We start from the raw sequence: 16,449 nt of genomic DNA, 5'->3' as shown, positions 1-16,449 counted from the left end.
TTTCTTTCTTTCTTTCTTTTCTTCTTTCTTTCTTTCTTTTTTTCTTTTTTGAGACAGTCTCACTCTTGTCCACGCTGTGTTGTCTTGTGCCATCTCTGCTCACCGCAACCCCTCCCGGGTTCAAGCAATTCTTCTACCTCAGCCTCCCGAGTAGGTGGGATTACCTGCATGCACCACCATGCGCAGCTAATTTTTATATTTTCAGTAGAGACGAGGTTTCTCTATGTTGGTCAGGCTCGTCTCAAACTCCTGACCTCAGTTAATCCATCTGCCTTGGCCTCCCAAAGTGCTGGAATTACAGGCATGAGCCACTGTGCCCAGCCCTTTTTGTTTCTTGATTATGATGAAATCTAGTGATTTATCTGTTTCGTTGATGTTTATTTGTAAATATCATACTGGATTTTTTGTTATAAGAAAAGGCAATGAATTAGAAACAAGAAAAAGAAATCTCGGTATGATTTAGAAATAAAAATTCTTTTCGGAGGTTTCTTCCCCCCACCCCCGCCTGAGACAGAGTTTCATTCTTGTTGCCCAGGCTGGAGTTGCAGTGACACATTCTCCTGCATCAGCCTTACCCAGGTTGCTGGGATTACTGGCATGGGCCACTATGCCTGGCTAATTTTTTTATTTTTAGTAGAGACGGGTTTTCACTATGTTGGCCAGGCTCATCTCAAACTCCCACCTCAGGTGATCTGACCACCTAGGCTTCCCAAAGTGCTGGGGTTACAGGAATGAGCCACTGTGCCTGGGGGGGTTTCTTTTGTTTATTTTATTTTTATTTATTTTTATGTGACAGAGTTTCTCTTGTTGCCCAGGCTGGAGTGCAGTGGCACAGTCTTGGCTCCCTGCAATCTCCACCTCTCTGCTTCAAGTGATTCTCTTGTCTCAGCCTCCCCAGTAGCTGGGATTACAGGCAGGTGCCACCCAGCTAATTTTTTGTATTAAGTAGAGGTGGAGTTTCACCACATTGGTCAGGTTGTTCTCTAACTTCTCACTGCAGATGATCTGCCTGCCTCAGCCTCCCAAAGTGCTGGCATTACAGGCTTGAGCCACCATACCTGGTCATTTTATTTTTTTTAGATTGTAAATCTCCCTAATTTTGTTTCTTCCTAAAATTTCCCAAATTCCTCATTTCATTTTGTTTATATTATTTCCTTTTTAGTAATAATATGTGTAAGGCTGTGAACTTTGCTCTGAATACAACCTTTGCTATAGTTCACTGATAAAGTTGTTGGTTTTTTTATTGTTGTTTAGGGGCTTTTTGGGTTTTTTTGTTTTGAGACAGGGTCTTGCTCTTTTTTACAGGCTAAAGTGCAGTGGCATAGTCATGGGTCATTACAGCCTTGACCTCCCAAGTGATCCTCCTACCTCTGCCTCTCAAGTAGCAGGGACAACAGACATGCACTACCACACTTGGCTGATTTTTTAATTTTTTGTTGAGACAGGGTCTCCCTATGTTGCCCGCGCTAATCTTGAACTCCTGGGCTCAAGCTATCCTCCCTCCTCAGTCTCCCCAAGTATTGGGATTACATTCATGAGCCATCATGCCTAGCAAAGTTGTTTTTTTTTAATTTATTTATTTTGAGACAGAGTCTCGCTCTGTCACCCAGGCCGGAGTGCAGTGGCACAGTCTCAGCTCACGGCAACCTCTGCCTCTCGGGTTCAAGCGATTCTCCTGCCTCAGCTTCCTGAGTAGCTGGTGCCCAGCTAATTTTGTATTTTTAGTAGAGATGGGGTTTCACCTTGTTGGTCAGGCTGGTCTCGAACTTCTGACCTCGTGATACACCTGCCTCGGCCTCCCAAAGTGCTGGGGTTACAGATGTAAGCCACCGTGCCCAGCTAGCAAAGTTGTAGTTTTATAATTGCGGGCTTTGTTCTCTCTTTGACATAAGTGTATTATGTCATGAATATTTTAATATAGTCATCTCACTTAAGAAAACTTGGAAAAAACAGCTTGTGTAGCATTCCCTTAGGCTTTAAAGCATATATTCTGTTATCAGTACTCAGTGAATGCTAAACAACAATAAAAAAATTGTTTCTAGTCAGAAGCAACTAAAGCATTTATAAGTAATTTCATGGAATTTATCCATTCTCAAAACTAATAGTGTTATAAAATGGGACCATAATATGATAAATTTTTATATGATTCAGTTCAACAAACTTTTTTACATGCTCTGAGCAAGCAAATACTTCTCATACTGTTTTTGTTTGTTTGAGACAGTCTTTTACTCTGTCACCCAGGCTAGAGTGCAGTGGAGAGATCTTGGTTCACTGCAACCTCCACTTCCTGGGTCCAAGCGATTCTTGTGTCTCAGCCTCTCAAGTAGCTGGGACTGCAGGCACACACCACCACGCCTGGCTAAATTTTTAAAAATACATTTTTAGTAGAGACAGGGTTTCACCAAGTTTGCTAGGCCAGTCTCAAACTCCTGGCCTCAAGTGATCTGTCTGCCTCAGCCTCCCGAAGTGCTGCGATTATAGGCGTGAGCCACTGCGCCCAGCCCTAATACTGTTTTAAGAGCACAAAGTAGTATCAGGATTACAAAAATTCTTAACATTGTTGCATTCTAAAATAGTTTTCCACAGAATATTTGTGCCTTTTTAGGTGGAAACTTCCATACCTGCATATACTAAACTTTGAAAACCAAAAGGTTTTGTTTTTTAATAAAACTTATAAATTTTTAACTTATATATACACATAGTTATGTACATATTTTAAACAATTATTTTAGTGTCGAAATAGTATAGCTAGAAATAAGCAGTATCTCAGAAATATGACGTTCTTGCTTTAATTTTTAGGTCATCCTAAGGAATGAAAATTTGAATATAAATGATCATTTATAGCGCAATGCTAAAAGGCTCTCCATGTAATATGAAAGTAGAAAGAAAGGAAACATTAGCCAGATACAGTGGCTCATGCCTGCAATCCTAGAACTTTGCGAGATTGAGGCAGGCGGATCACCAGAGGTCTGGAGTTCGAGACCAGCCTGACCAACATGGAGAAACCCCCTCTCTACTAAAAATACAAAATTAGCCAGGCCTGGTGTCACATACCTGTAATCCCAGCTACTTGGGAGTCTGAGGCAGGAGAATCACTCGAAGCTGGGAGGTGGAGGTTGCAGTAAGCCAAGATCATGCCATTGCATCTAGCCCGGGCAACAAGAGCAAAACTCTGTCTCAAAAAAAAAAAAAAAAAAGGAGCTGGGTGCGGTGGCTTACACCTGTAATCCCAGCATTTTGGGAGGCTGAGGCAGGCGGATCACCTGAGGTCAAGAGTTCGAGACCAGCCTGACCAATATGGTGAAACCCCGTCTTTAAAAAAAAAAAAAAAAAGGAAACATCAACTTTTTAAAATCAAAAACTTTATATCTCTTTTTAATATAACAGCTGTATTGAACTAGAATGAAACCATTCATGCTATTTCCACATTAACTTTTTTTACTTCAAACACCCAAAGGAAGCAAGTTCATATAGTTGGGAGATTCAAAATGTAAATGGATGTGAAGAGTCAAAATATAAATTTCAGGATTGGCTGGAAATAGCATGCATCCTCCCTTTCTCATATAGCTGTTGTTTTCTTTTCTTTTTTCTTTTTTTTTTTTTTTTTTTTGAGACGGAGTTTCACTCTTGTTACCCAGGCTGGAGTGCAATGGCGCGATCTCAGCTCACCGCAACCTCTGCCTCCTAGGTTCAGGCAATTCTCCTGCCTCAGCCTCCTGAGTAGCTGGGATTACAGGCACGCGCCACCATGCCCAGCTAATTTTTTGTATTTTTAGTAGAGACGGGGTTTCACCATGTTGACCAGGATGGTCTCGATCTCTTATTTTCTTGTTACTCAGCATTCATGCCCTACCTTGACATTTCGAGACTAGATCAGTTGTTGAGCTCCAAAGCATTACCAAGTCTTCACACCTTGGTGATGTAGATAACTAGTAGATTAATGTGATATATGTTGATTTATACATTAATATCAGTCTCTTTAATCTCTACTCTTCAATTAAAAAATAGATTCAAACATTAATTTTTTTATCAGTATTTATCATTTGGGTCAGGTTCTAAATGTTGATGGGGAAAAGAATCGATAATTCAACCAAAAAAAAAAATTTTTTTTTTTTTTTTTTTTGAGACAGAGTCTCTGTTGCACAAGTTGGAGTGCAGTGGCATGATCTCAGCTCACTGCATCCTCCCTCTGCCTTCCAGGCTCAAGCAATTCTCCTGCCTCAGCTTCCGGAGTAGCTGGAATTACAAGCATGTGCCACCATGTGCAGCTAATTTTTTATTTTTAGTAGAGACAGGGTTTCACCATGTTGGCCAGGCTGATCGTGAACTCCTGACCTTAGGTGATCCACCTGCCTTGGCCTCCCAAAGTGCTGAGATTACAGGTTTGAGCCAATGAGCCTGGCCCAACAATAACATAATTTTGGCCATCTTTTCTATCAGTATTCATATACAGTCAGTCTCATCATATTCTGTAAAATCATTACGAACACTAACTTACCAAAGAGCAAACCATTCCTCCTAGAGGGAGTACAGGGTTAGGGTTAGGTTCCTATGAGTCTTTTTTTTTTTTTTTTTTGACAGAGTCTTGCTTTGTCACCCAGGCTGGAGTGCAGTGACAGAATCTCAGCTCACTGCAACCTCTGCCTTTTGGGTTCAAGCGATTCTCCTGCCTCAGCCTCCTTAGTAGCTGAGATTCAGGCACGCGACACTATGCCCCGCTAATTTTTGTATTTTTAGTAGAAACAGGTTTTCACCATCTTGATCAATCTGGTCTCAAACTCCTGACGTCGTGATCCACCTGCCTCGGCCTTCCAAAGTGCTGGGATTACAGGTGTGAGCCACCTCGCCCAGCCTTTTATGAGCTTTTGTTTGTTTTTCTTTATTTAAGTTGTCGAAGAACTCAGTCTATGAGCTTTTTTAAAGAAATTATACAACCTTGTTATATGTGTGCTTCTGTTCAAAGATGTCTTATGTCTATTAAAATGTAAATGGAATGAAGTCCTTGAGAACATATGTCATGCAGGTATATTTTACTTTATGATATAGATATGGTACTTGAAGCTTGATCATATAAAAGTTTGATGTGTAACAAATCCTGTTTTCCCATACATTTTTATTCAAGTGCCTCTAAGTTTCCTGTTTCCGAGTGGAAACAATAGCAGTTGCTAAGTAATCAGTAATGCAGAAATTGATATTATCAATTGTTATTGCCATCCTGAACTGTTATGGTACTAATTTTAGCAAGCAGTTGAATTCACAAATATGGAATCCAAGATAGGAGCATCTCTCTGTGTGTGTGTGTGTGTGTGTGTGTGTGTATACACACTTATTAATGATAATGTTTATAGTAGTGAATATTGCAGAGTACCTTCTAGGCTAACCATAATAGACAAAGATTCTCTTTTAGGTTTCCTTAGTTCTCTTGCCAGTGCCCCTCAAACTTGACACTCCTATGTCAAGCTCCCCTTCCTCCCACTCTAGGGAGGGAGAAAAAAGGGAAAAAGTCTCCAGGTTTGGTATTGTGACAAAGAAGGAAGTCACCCCCGCCCCCACCCCACCCCCACTTCCACCTCTTCTTTCATCTTTCAGTCCTGGTGATTTGAGTAATTTCTATGTGGAGACCAGCTTTCTGCCAAGTTCTCATTTAGAGGTTATTTGAAGAACAATTACATCTTAGTTTATTTTTGTGTTGCTATTAACAGTACCACAGATTTGGGTAATTTATAAAGAAGAGAAATTTACTTCTCATAGTTCTGGTGGCTGAGAGGTCCAATACCAAAGTGCTGGCAGCTGGCAAGGGCCTTCTTGATGTGTTATCCCATAGTGGGAGGTGAGAGGCTGAGAAAGGGTTGGAGTGAGGGAAAGAGAGAAACTCGCTTAAAAAAAAAAAAGTCACCCTTTTGCCCAAGCTGGTGTGCAGTGGCACAATCCTGGCTCACTGTAGCCTTGAACTCCTAGCCCACTGTAGCCTTGAGCTCCTGGCCTCAACTGTTCTTCCCTACTTCAGGCTCCCAAGTAGCTGGGACTATAGGTGCTTACCAGTGCCTGACTTTTTTTTTTTTTTTTTTTTTTTTCCCGCTTTTGTAGAGACAAGGTCTCACTGTGTTGCCTACGCTGGTCTTGACAAATCCCTTTTATAACAAACCCACTTCCATGATAGTGACATTAACCCAACAGTGTTGAAAGGTGGTATCTTTAAGATGTGAGTCGTAAGCTATTCACACCTTAAAGATCCCACCTTTCAACACTGTTGCATTGGGGATTAAGTTCCAACACGTGAACTTTGGGGACATATTCAAACCATAGAATAGAGTATCATCTGAACAGGCTGGATATAATGCCAACCACAGCCCTATGACCAGGACTCACTGCTTCTCTCTCCTTCCAGCTACTTAGAACAAGCCCATCTTTACTTGTTCCTCTTTCTCCTCCTAACACTTAGTATTATATCAGAAGTTTGGTAAGGAAAGGGGAAGATGGTGTCTCTTATTGGCTTGTTTCCTTTTAAGACCTATTTAGGGGCCAGGCGTGGTGGCTCACGCCTGTAATCCAAGCACTTTGGAGGCCAAGGCGGGCGGATCACCTGAGGTCGGGAGTTCAAGACCAGCCTGACCAAAATGGTGAAACCCCGTTTTAAAAAAATAAATAAATAAAATAAAGACCTATTTAGATGGATGAGTTGTTAACTCCATTGACTCAATCACTTTGTTTTACTTTGAAAGTTAATAATTTCCACCAGTGTCCAACATTTTTGCTTTCCTGGGTCACACTGGAAGAAGAATTGTCTTGGGCCACACGTAAAATACAGTAACACTGGCCAGGCACAATGGCTCACACCTGTAATCCCAGCACTTTGGGAGGCCGAGGCAGGCAGATCATGGGGTCCAGAGATGAAGATCATCCTGGCCAACATGGTGAAACCCCATCCCTACTGAAAATACAAAAATTGGCTGGGCACAGTGGCACATGCCTATAGTCCCATCTACTCGGGAGGCTGAGGCAGGAGAATCACTTGAACCCGGGAATCAAAGGTTGCAATGAGCCGAGATCGTGCCATTGCACTCCAGCCTGGAGACAGAGTGAGACTCCGTCTCAAAACAAAATAAAGAAAACAAAAAAAATCATTAACACTAACAATGGCTGATTAGGTTAAAAAAAAATCTGTGCATAATTTTTGTGATATCCGCCACCACAGATAAGCAAAATAGTCCTCACATTCAAAGGGTTGAACACCTGTGATTCTCCTAATTTAGCCAAGTTATGTTGCTTAGTATGGAAGCATACTGACTCTTTAAACCCTAACACATGAGCATTTTTGTAATATACTGATTGTAAGCATGGATACTGTGGTAGGCAGTATCTTGTCTCCCCAAAGATGTCCATGTTCTGTGAATTCTCAGAACCTGTGACTATATTAGGTTACATGGTAAAGAGGAGTTAGAGTTTCAGGTAGACTTAAGGTTCCCAATCAACTGATTTTAAAATAGGGAGTTTATCCTAACTTATCCAGGTAGGCGCAATAGAGTAACAATGGTTTTTCGTTTTGTTTTGTTTTGTTTTGTTGAGAAGCAAGTCTTGCTCTGTCACCAGGCTGGAGTGCAGTGGCGCGATCATGGCTCACTGCAATCTCTGCCTCCTGGGTGATTCTCCTGCCTCAGCCTCCTGAGTAACCGGGACTACAGGCATGTGCCTGGCCAATTTTTGTATTTTTAGTAGAGACCGGTTTCCACCATGTTGATGGTCCCTGTCTCTTGACCTTGTGATCCACCTACCTCAGCCTCCCAAAGTGCTGGGATTACAGGCGTGAGCCACCATGCCTGGCCATAACAATGGTTTTTAAGAGTGGAAAAGAAAAGCAGGAAAGTCAAAGAAATGTCACAACAAAGCAGCATCAGAAAGAGACAACATTCCAGGCCTTAAAAGTGGAAGGAATCTGTGAGCCAAGGAATATGAGCAGCCCCCACAAGCTAGAAAGGGCAAGAACTGATTTTCCCTTTGCATCTCCAGAAGGAAATGCAGTCCTGCTGACACCTTGATTTTAGCCCAGTGACACCAGTGTCAGACTTCTGAACTGTAAGATGTTTGTATTGTTTTAAGCCAATAAATTTGTGGTAATCCGTTGTAGCAGCAATAATTAATGGACACTGAGATGAGATGTTCTGAGTTCATTCTCAGCTTCTGGCTCTGTAACTTACTAGTTTTGTGACATAGAACCAAAACCTATTTAACCTCTCTGGCCTCAATTTCCTCATCTGTAAAGCAGGGATAATAACACATCTTCAGTAGTTACTGCCTGGATTAAATAACTTATTGTTTAATATAGGAAATGGATTTCTTCCATTATCCTCAAAAGAAAAAAACTTTCAGTATTTATTGTATGTTACAAATATTAATAAAATGAAAAATTAATGAGCCGGGCATGATGGCTCATGCCTGTAATCCCAGCACTTTGGGATCACTTGATGTCAGGTATTCAAGACCAACCTGGCCAACATGGCGAAAAACCCTGTTTCTACTAAAAATACAAAAATTAGCTGGGCATGATGGTGGGCATCTGTAATTCCAGCTACTTGGGTGGCTAAGGCAGGAAAATCACTTGAACCTGGGAGGTGGAAGTTGCATTGAGCTGAGATCACGCCATTGCACTCTAGCCTGGGCAACAAGAGCAAAACTCCATCTCAAAAAAAAAAAAAAAGGCCGGGCGCGGTGGCTCAAGCCTGTAATCCCAGCACTTTGGGAGGCCGAGGCGGGTGGATCACGAGGTCAAGAGATCGAGACCATCCTGGTCAACATGGTGAAACCCCGTCTCTACTAAAAATACAAAAACATTAGCTGGGCATGGTGGCGTGTGCCTGTAATCCCAGCTACTGAGGAGGTTGAGGCAGGAGAATTGCCCGAACCCAGGAGGCAGAGGTTGTGGTGAGCCGAGATCGCGCCATTGCACTCCAGCCTGGGTAACAAGCGTGAAACTCCGTCTCAAAAAAAAAAAAAAAGAAAAGAAAAGAAAAATTAATGATACATGTAGAAGCTTAGAAAAATCTGTTGGGGGTTGTGAATTGGAAGCAGATATGCTACAGCTTATGGGTTTCTTACTTTTTTATCCGGTTTTTTTGTGGGGGACGGTGAGGGGGGCAGAGTCTCGCTGTGTTGCCCAGGTGGGAGTGCAGTGTGCAATCTTAACTCACTGTAACCTTTGTATCCCAGGTTCAAGTGATTCTCCTGCCTCAGCCTTCCGAGTAGCTAGGATTATAGGCACCCGCCACCATGCCCAGTTTTTTTGAAACTCCACCTCAAAAAAAAATAAAAGGAAAAGAAAAATTAATGATACATGTAGAAGCTTAGAAAAATCTGTTGGGGTAGGGAATTGGAAGAAGATATGCTACAGCTTACGGATTTCTTACTTTTTTATTCTGCTTTTTTTTTTGAGGGGGGCAGAGTCTCGCTGTGTTGCCCAGGCAGGAGTGCAGTGTGCGATCTTAACTCACTGCAACCTCCATATCACAGGTTCAAGTGATTCTCCTACCTCAGCCTTCTGAGTATCTAGGATTATAGGCGCCCACCACCATGCCCGGCATTTAAAAAATATTTTTAGTAGAGATGGGGTTTCACCATGTTGGCCCAGCTGGTCTCAAACTTCTGATCTCAGGTGATCCACCTATCTCAGCATCCCAGAGTACTGGGATTAAAGATGTGAGCCACTGTGCCCGGCTAATGCCTCTGTTTTATGTTAAGGAGTTTGGACTTTATATTGGGAGAAAGAGAGGGCTGGATCATCAAAGGCTCATAATCAGACTTTCTTTTCTAGAGAACACAAATATTTTTCACATTATAGCCAGGAAGGATTGGAGAACTAACACTATAGAAGGATGGAAGTCAGTTAAGGAGGCTTTTGCAATAATCCGGACACTAAATAATTAGTAGTCAAGGGAAGTAGTAATTAGTTGGGGGGGAAATGGAAGAACTTCAGAGATTACAGGGCAGTATGGTCAAGTCCTTGTGACAGTTGGCCATACGGGGCATGGGGGAGGGTGTCTTAGTCCATTTTCAGAATACTTGAAACTGGGTAATTTATAAAGAAAAGGAATTTATTTCTTACAGTTCTGGAGGCAGAGAAGTCCAAGGTCAAGGGGCTGCATCTGGGACAGGCTTTCTTGCTGATAGGACTCTCGTCTACTTAGGTGGTGCAGGGTATCATATGGTGAGGGGGCTGAGTGTGCTATTGTGCAAAGCTCAGATCTCTCTTCCTCTTATAAAGCCACCAGTTGTACTCCCATGATGACCTTTACCCTTTATTAATCCGTGCATGAATTAATTTATTAATAAGGGCAGAGCTCTCATGATCCAATCACTTCTTAAAGGCATCCCTCTCAATACTGCCTCACTGGGTATTAAGTTTGTGTTTTTGTTTTGGAGACAGAGTCTCACTCCGTAACCCAGGCTGAAGTGCAGAGTGCAATGCCAAGATTTTGGTTTACCACAAACTCCACCTCCCCACTTCAAGCGATTCTTCTGCCTCAGCCTTCTAAGTAGTAGGTGTGAGCCACAATGCCCAGCTAATTATTGCATTTTTAGTAGAGACAAGGTTTCACCATGTTGGTCATACTGGTATCGAACTCCTGACCTCAGGTGATCCACCTGCCTCAGCCTCCCAAAGTGCTGGGATTACAGGGGTGAGCCACCACCCCCAGCCTGTTTAGTCTTTCTTAAAGAGATTTAAGGGGAAAAAAAATGACTACATACATTGTTACAGAAACGATTGGATGGTGCTTTTAAGTTTTAAAACCCCAGTTAAAGAAGAGTACATGCAGTGCCTGAGGAGCATTTAATTGACATAAGGATTTGAAAGTGGTATGTAATTGTTTACTGTAATTTGCTGGTCAAAAATCTTAACAAAAGACTGGAAGTAAGGTATGAAAATCTGAGAGAATAAAGATTCTTGAGATAGGTGTATGGTCAGCTTATTTTATGGGTTGACTGGATTTGTAGAGGGAATGATGCATAATAGTACTTCACGGGTGCCTTGCTACCAACAAACTACCTTTAATAATTGCCTAAGGTGGCTGAAGTTAATTTATTACTTGAGATCTTCATGATTCAAGTCTGATCTGTGTTGAATTTTTTTTTTTAATGTTGAGGTAATTTGTAAGTTATTTTTGTTACTATAATGTATAACAAAAAGATTAAGTATTCTCTAAATTTTTTTTTCTTTTCTTTTCTTTTTTTTTTTTGAGACAGAGTCTCACTTTGTCACCCAGGCTGGAGGGCAATAGTGCGATCATACCTCACTGCAGCCTTGACCTTCCAGGCTCAAGCTGTCGTCCCATCTCAACCTTCTGAGTAGCTGGAATTACAGGTGTGTACCACCATGCCTGACTAATTTTCAAATTTTTTGTTGAGGTGGGGTGTCCTTATGTTGCCCAGGCTGGTCTTGAACTCCAGGACTCAAGGGATCCTCCCACCTCAGCCTCTCAAAGTGCTGGGATTAGCCACGGCACCCAACCATACAATTCATATATATATATATATATATATATATTTTTTTTTTTTTTTTTAATTCCATTTTAGGTTCTGGGGTACATGTAAAGAACATGCAGGATTGTTGCATAGGTACATACATGGCAATGTGGACTGCTGCCTCCATCTCCATCACCTATATCTGGCATTTCTCCCCATATTATCCCTCCCCAACTCCCTAACCCCTGCTGTCCCTCCCGTAGTCCCCCCCACAACAGACCTCAGTCTGTGCCCCCTCCCCGTGTCCATGTTTTCTCATTGTTCAACATCTACCTATGAGTGAGAACATACGGTGTTTGATTTTCTGTTCTTGTGTCTGTTTGCTGAGAATGATGGTTTCCAGGTTCATCCATGTCCCTGCAAAGGACACAAACTCGTCGTTCTTTATGGCTGCATAGTATTCCATGGTATATATGTGCCACATTTTCCCTGTCCAGTTTATCATCAGTGGGCATTTGGGTTGGTTCCAAGTGTTTGCTATTGTAAACAGTGCTGCAGTGAACATATGTGTGCATGTGTCCTTATAATAGAATGATGTATAATCCTTTAGATATATACCCAGGGATGGGATTGCTAGGTCAAATGGAATTTCTATTTCTAGGTCCTTGAGGAATCACCACACTGTCTTCCACAATGGTTGAACTAATTTACACTCGCACCAACAGTGTAAAAGTGTTCCTATTTCTCCACATCCTCTCCAGCATCTGCTGTCTCTGGATTTTTTAATGATTGCTATTCTAAGTGGCATGAGATGGTATCTCCATGTGGTTTTGATTCGCATTTCTCTAATGACCAGTGATGGTGAGCATTTTTTCATATGTTTGTTGGCCTCATATATGACTTCTTTTGAAAAGTGTCTGTTCATATCCCTTGCCCACTTTTGAATGGGTTTCTTTGTTTTTATTCTTGTAAATCTGTTTTAGTTCTTTATAGATTTTGGATATAAGTCCTTTGTCAGATGGGTAGATTGCAAAACTGTTTTCCCATTCTGTTGGTTGCCAGTTCACTCTGATGATTGTTTCTTTTGCTGTGCAGAAGCTTTGGAGTTTAATTAGATCCCATTTGTCTATTTTGGCTTTTGTTGCCAATGCTTTTGGTGTTTTAGTTATGAAGTCCTTGCCTATGCCTATGTCCTGAATGGTTTTGCCTAGCTTTTCTTCAAACGTTTTTATCATGTTAGGTCTTATGTTTAAGTCTTTAATCCATCTGGAGTTAATTTGAGTGTAAGGTGTCAGGAAGGGGTCCAGTTTCTGCTTTCTGCACGTGGCTAGCCAGTTTTCCCAACACCATTTGTTAAACAGGGAATCCTTTCCCCATTGCTTGTTTTTGTGAGGTTTGTCAAAGACCAGATGGTTATAGATGTGTGGCGTTGCCTCCCAGGCCTCTGTTCTGTTCCATTGGTCTATATCCCTGTTTTGGTACCAGTACCATGGTGTGTTGATTGCTATAGCCTTGTAGTATAGTTTGAAGTCAGATAGTTTGCTGCCTGTAGCTTTGTTCTTTTTGCGTAGAATTGACTTGGCTATGAGGGCTCTCTTTTGTTTCCATAGGAAGTTTAAGGTGTTTTCTTCCAATTCTGTGAAGAACGTCATTGGTAATTAATGGGGATAGCATTGAATCTATAAATTACTTTGGACAGTATGGCCATTTTCATGATATTGATTCTTCCTAACCATGAGCATGGAATGTTTCTCCATCTGTTTGTGTCCTTGTATTTCGTTGAGCAGTGGTTTGTAGTTCTCTTTAAAGAGGTCCTTTACGTCCTTTGTTAGTGGTATTCCTAGGTATTTTATTCTCTTTGTAGCAATTGTGAATGGCAGTTCGTTCTTGATTTGGCTCTCTTTAAGTCTGTTATTGGTGTATAGGAATGCTTGTGCTTTTTGCACGTTGATTTTGTATCCTGATACTTTGCTGAAGTTGCTTGTCAGTTTAAGGAGATTTGGGGCTGAGACGATAGAGTCTTCTAAATATGCAATCAAATATAGAAAATTTGGCTACTTCCTTTCCTAACTGAATACCCTTTATTTCTTTTTCTTGCCTGATCGCTCTGGCTAGAACTTCCAATACTATATTGAATAGGAGTGGTGAGAGAGGGCATCCTTGTCTAGTGCCAGATTTCAAAGGGAATGCTTCCAGTGTTTGCCCATTCAGTATGATATTGGCTGTGGGTTTGTCATAAATAGCTTTTATTATTTTGGGATACATTCCGTCAATACCTAGTTTGAGAGTTTTTAGCATAAAGGGCTGTTGAATTTTGTCTATGGTCTTCTCTGTGTCTATTGAGATAATCATGTGGTTTTTGTCTTTGGTTCTGTTTATGTGGTAAATTACATTTATAGACTTGCATATGTTGAACCAGCCTTGCATCCCCAGATGAAGCCTACTCGATTGTGAGGGATAAGCTTTTTGATGTGCCGTTGCAATCAGTTTGCCAATATTTTATTGAAGATTGTTGCATCTATGTTCATCATGGATATTGGACTGAAGTTTTCTTTTCTTGTTGAGTCTCTTCCAGGTTTTGGTATCAGGATGATGTTGATCTCATAAAATGATTTGGTGAGGATTCCCTCTTTTTGGATTGTTTGGAGTAGTTTCAGAAGGATTGGTACCAACTCCTCTTTGTATGTCTGGTAGAATTTGGCTGTGAACCCATCTGGACCTAGGCTTTTTTTGGTTGGTAAGCTATTAATTGCTGTCTCAACTTCAGCCCTTGTTATTGGTCTATTCAGGGTTTCGACTTCTTCCTGGTTTAGGCTTGGGAGGGTGTAAGTGTCCAGGAATTTATCCATTTCTTATGTGCATAGAGTTGTTTATGGTAATTTCTGATGGTGGTTTGTATTTCTGTGCAATCTGTGGTGATATCCCGTTTATCATTTTTTATTGCATCTATTTGATTATTTTCTCTTTTCTTTTTTATTAATCTGGCTAGTGGCCTATTTTGTTGATCTTTTCAAAAAACCAGCTCCTGGATTTATTGATTTTTGAAGGGTTTTTTTGTGTCTCTGTCTCTTTCAGTTCTGCTCTGATCTTAGTTATTTCTTGTCTTCTGCTAGCTTTTGAGTTTTTTTGATCTTGCTCCTCTAGCTCTTTCAGTTTTGTTGATAGGGTGTTGATTTTAGATCTTTCCTTGCTTCTCATGTGGGCATTTATTGCTATAAATTTTCCTATAAAAACATTCAAAGGCAGTTATTCAGCTTCCAAGAAGTTATGCGGCTCTGAGTTCGTTTCTGAATTCTGAGTTCTAATTTGATCGCACTGTGTTCTGAGAGACTGTTTGTTATGATTTCCGTTCTTTTGTATTTGCTGAGGAGCGATTTACTTCCAATTATATGGTCAATTTTAGAGTAGGTGTGATGTGGTACTGAGAAGAATATATATTCTATGGATTTGAGGTGGAGAGTTCTGTAAATGTCTGTTAGGTTTGCTTGGTCCAGGTCTGAGTTCAGCTCCTGGATATCCTTGTTAATTTTCTGTCTTGTTCATCTGTCTAATATTGACAGTGGAGTGTTAAAGTCTCCCACTCTTATTGTGTGGGAGTTTAAGTCCCTTTGTAGTCATTAAGAACTTGCTTTATTTATGTATCTGGGTGCTCCTGTATTGGGCGCGTATATATTTAGGATCGTTAGCTCTTCTTGTTGCATTGATCGTTTTACCATTATGTAATGCCCTTCTTTGTCTCTTTTGATCTTTGCTGGTTTAAAGTCTGTTTTATCAGAGACTAGGATTGCAACTCCTGGTTTTTTTTGCTATTTGCTTGGTAGATCTTCTTCCATCCCTTTATTTTGAGCCTGTGTGTATCCTTGCATATGAGATGGGTTTTCTGGATACAGCACACCAATAGGTTTTGACTTTTTATCCAATTTGCCAGTCTGTGTCTTTTGATTGGGACATTTAGCCCATTTACATTTAAGGTTAATATTGTTATGTGTGAATTTGATCCTGCCATTTTGATGCTCGTTGGTTGTTTTGTCCATTAGTTGACACAGTTTCTTCATTGTGTTGATGCTCTTTACCATTTGGTACGTTTTTGGAGTGGCTGCTACTGGTTGTTCTTTTCTGTGTTTAGTGCTTCTTTCAGGAGCTCTTGTAAAGCAGACCTGGTGGTGATGAAACCTCTGAGCAATTGCTTGTTCATAAAGGATATTATTTCTCCTTCGCTTATGAAACTTAGTTTGGCTGGATATGAAATTCTAGGTTGAAAGTTCTTTTCTTTAAGGATGTTGAATATTGGCCCCCACTCCCTTGTGGCTTATAGGGATTCTGCTGAGACATCCACTGTGAGTCTGATGGGCTTCCCTTTGTGGGTAACCCGACCTTTCTCTCTGGTTGCCTTTAGCATTTTTTCCTTCATTTCAACCCTGGTGAATCTGATGATTATGTGCCTTGGGGTTGTTGTTCTTGAGGAATATTTTTGTGGTGGTCTCTGTATTTCCTGGACTTGAATGTTGGCCTGCCTTGCTAGGTTAGGAAAGTTCTCCTGATTAATACCCTGAAGAGTGTTTTCCAGCCTGGATTCATTCTCTCCATCACATTCAGGTACACCTATTAAATGTAGATTAAGTCTTTTCACATAATCCCATATTTCTTTTGTTCATTTCTTTTTATTCTTTTTTCTCTAATCTTGCCTTCTCATTTTATTTCATTGAGTTGATCTTCAGTCTCTGATATCCTTTCTTCTGCTTGGTCGATTCAGCTATCAAAACTTGTCTATGCTTCACAAAGTTCTCGTATTGTGTTTTTCAGCTCCATCAATTCATTTATATTCCTCTCTAAGCTGTTTATTCTCATTAGCATTTCATCAAACCTTTTTTCAAGGTTCTTTGTTTCTTCACATTGGGTTAGAACATCTTCTTTTAGCTCGGAGAAGTTTGTTATTACCCACCTTCTGAAGCCTGTTTCTGTCAATTCATCAGACTCATTCTCCATCCAGCCATG

The 16,449-nt window shown here is 40.8% G+C and overlaps 1 protein-coding gene across 2 annotated transcripts in view; it reads left to right on the top strand.

The window, feature by feature from the left end:
• The window catches only part of YES1 (YES proto-oncogene 1, Src family tyrosine kinase), a 97,489-nt gene that overhangs the window by 22,677 nt on the left and 58,363 nt on the right, over positions 1 to 16,449 (top strand). The window contains exon 1 of one of the 2 annotated variants that reach the window (XM_032293260.1): positions 11,335 to 11,353. The exons of the other annotated variant lie outside the window; for it this stretch is intronic. The gene's annotated coding sequence lies outside the window, so the exon portion shown is untranslated. Of the gene's footprint in view, positions 1 to 11,334; positions 11,354 to 16,449 lie in introns of those variants that run through there. 2 annotated transcript variants of the gene reach the window in all.

Source organism: Sapajus apella, unplaced genomic scaffold, assembly GCF_009761245.1.
Source record: "Sapajus apella isolate SASKATOON/1434 unplaced genomic scaffold, GSC_monkey_1.0 scaffold29, whole genome shotgun sequence".
Classification (NCBI taxonomy): domain Eukaryota; kingdom Metazoa; phylum Chordata; class Mammalia; order Primates; family Cebidae; genus Sapajus; species Sapajus apella.
Note: the sequence above shows the minus strand (reverse complement) of the source record. Positions and strands in the feature narration are given on the sequence as shown.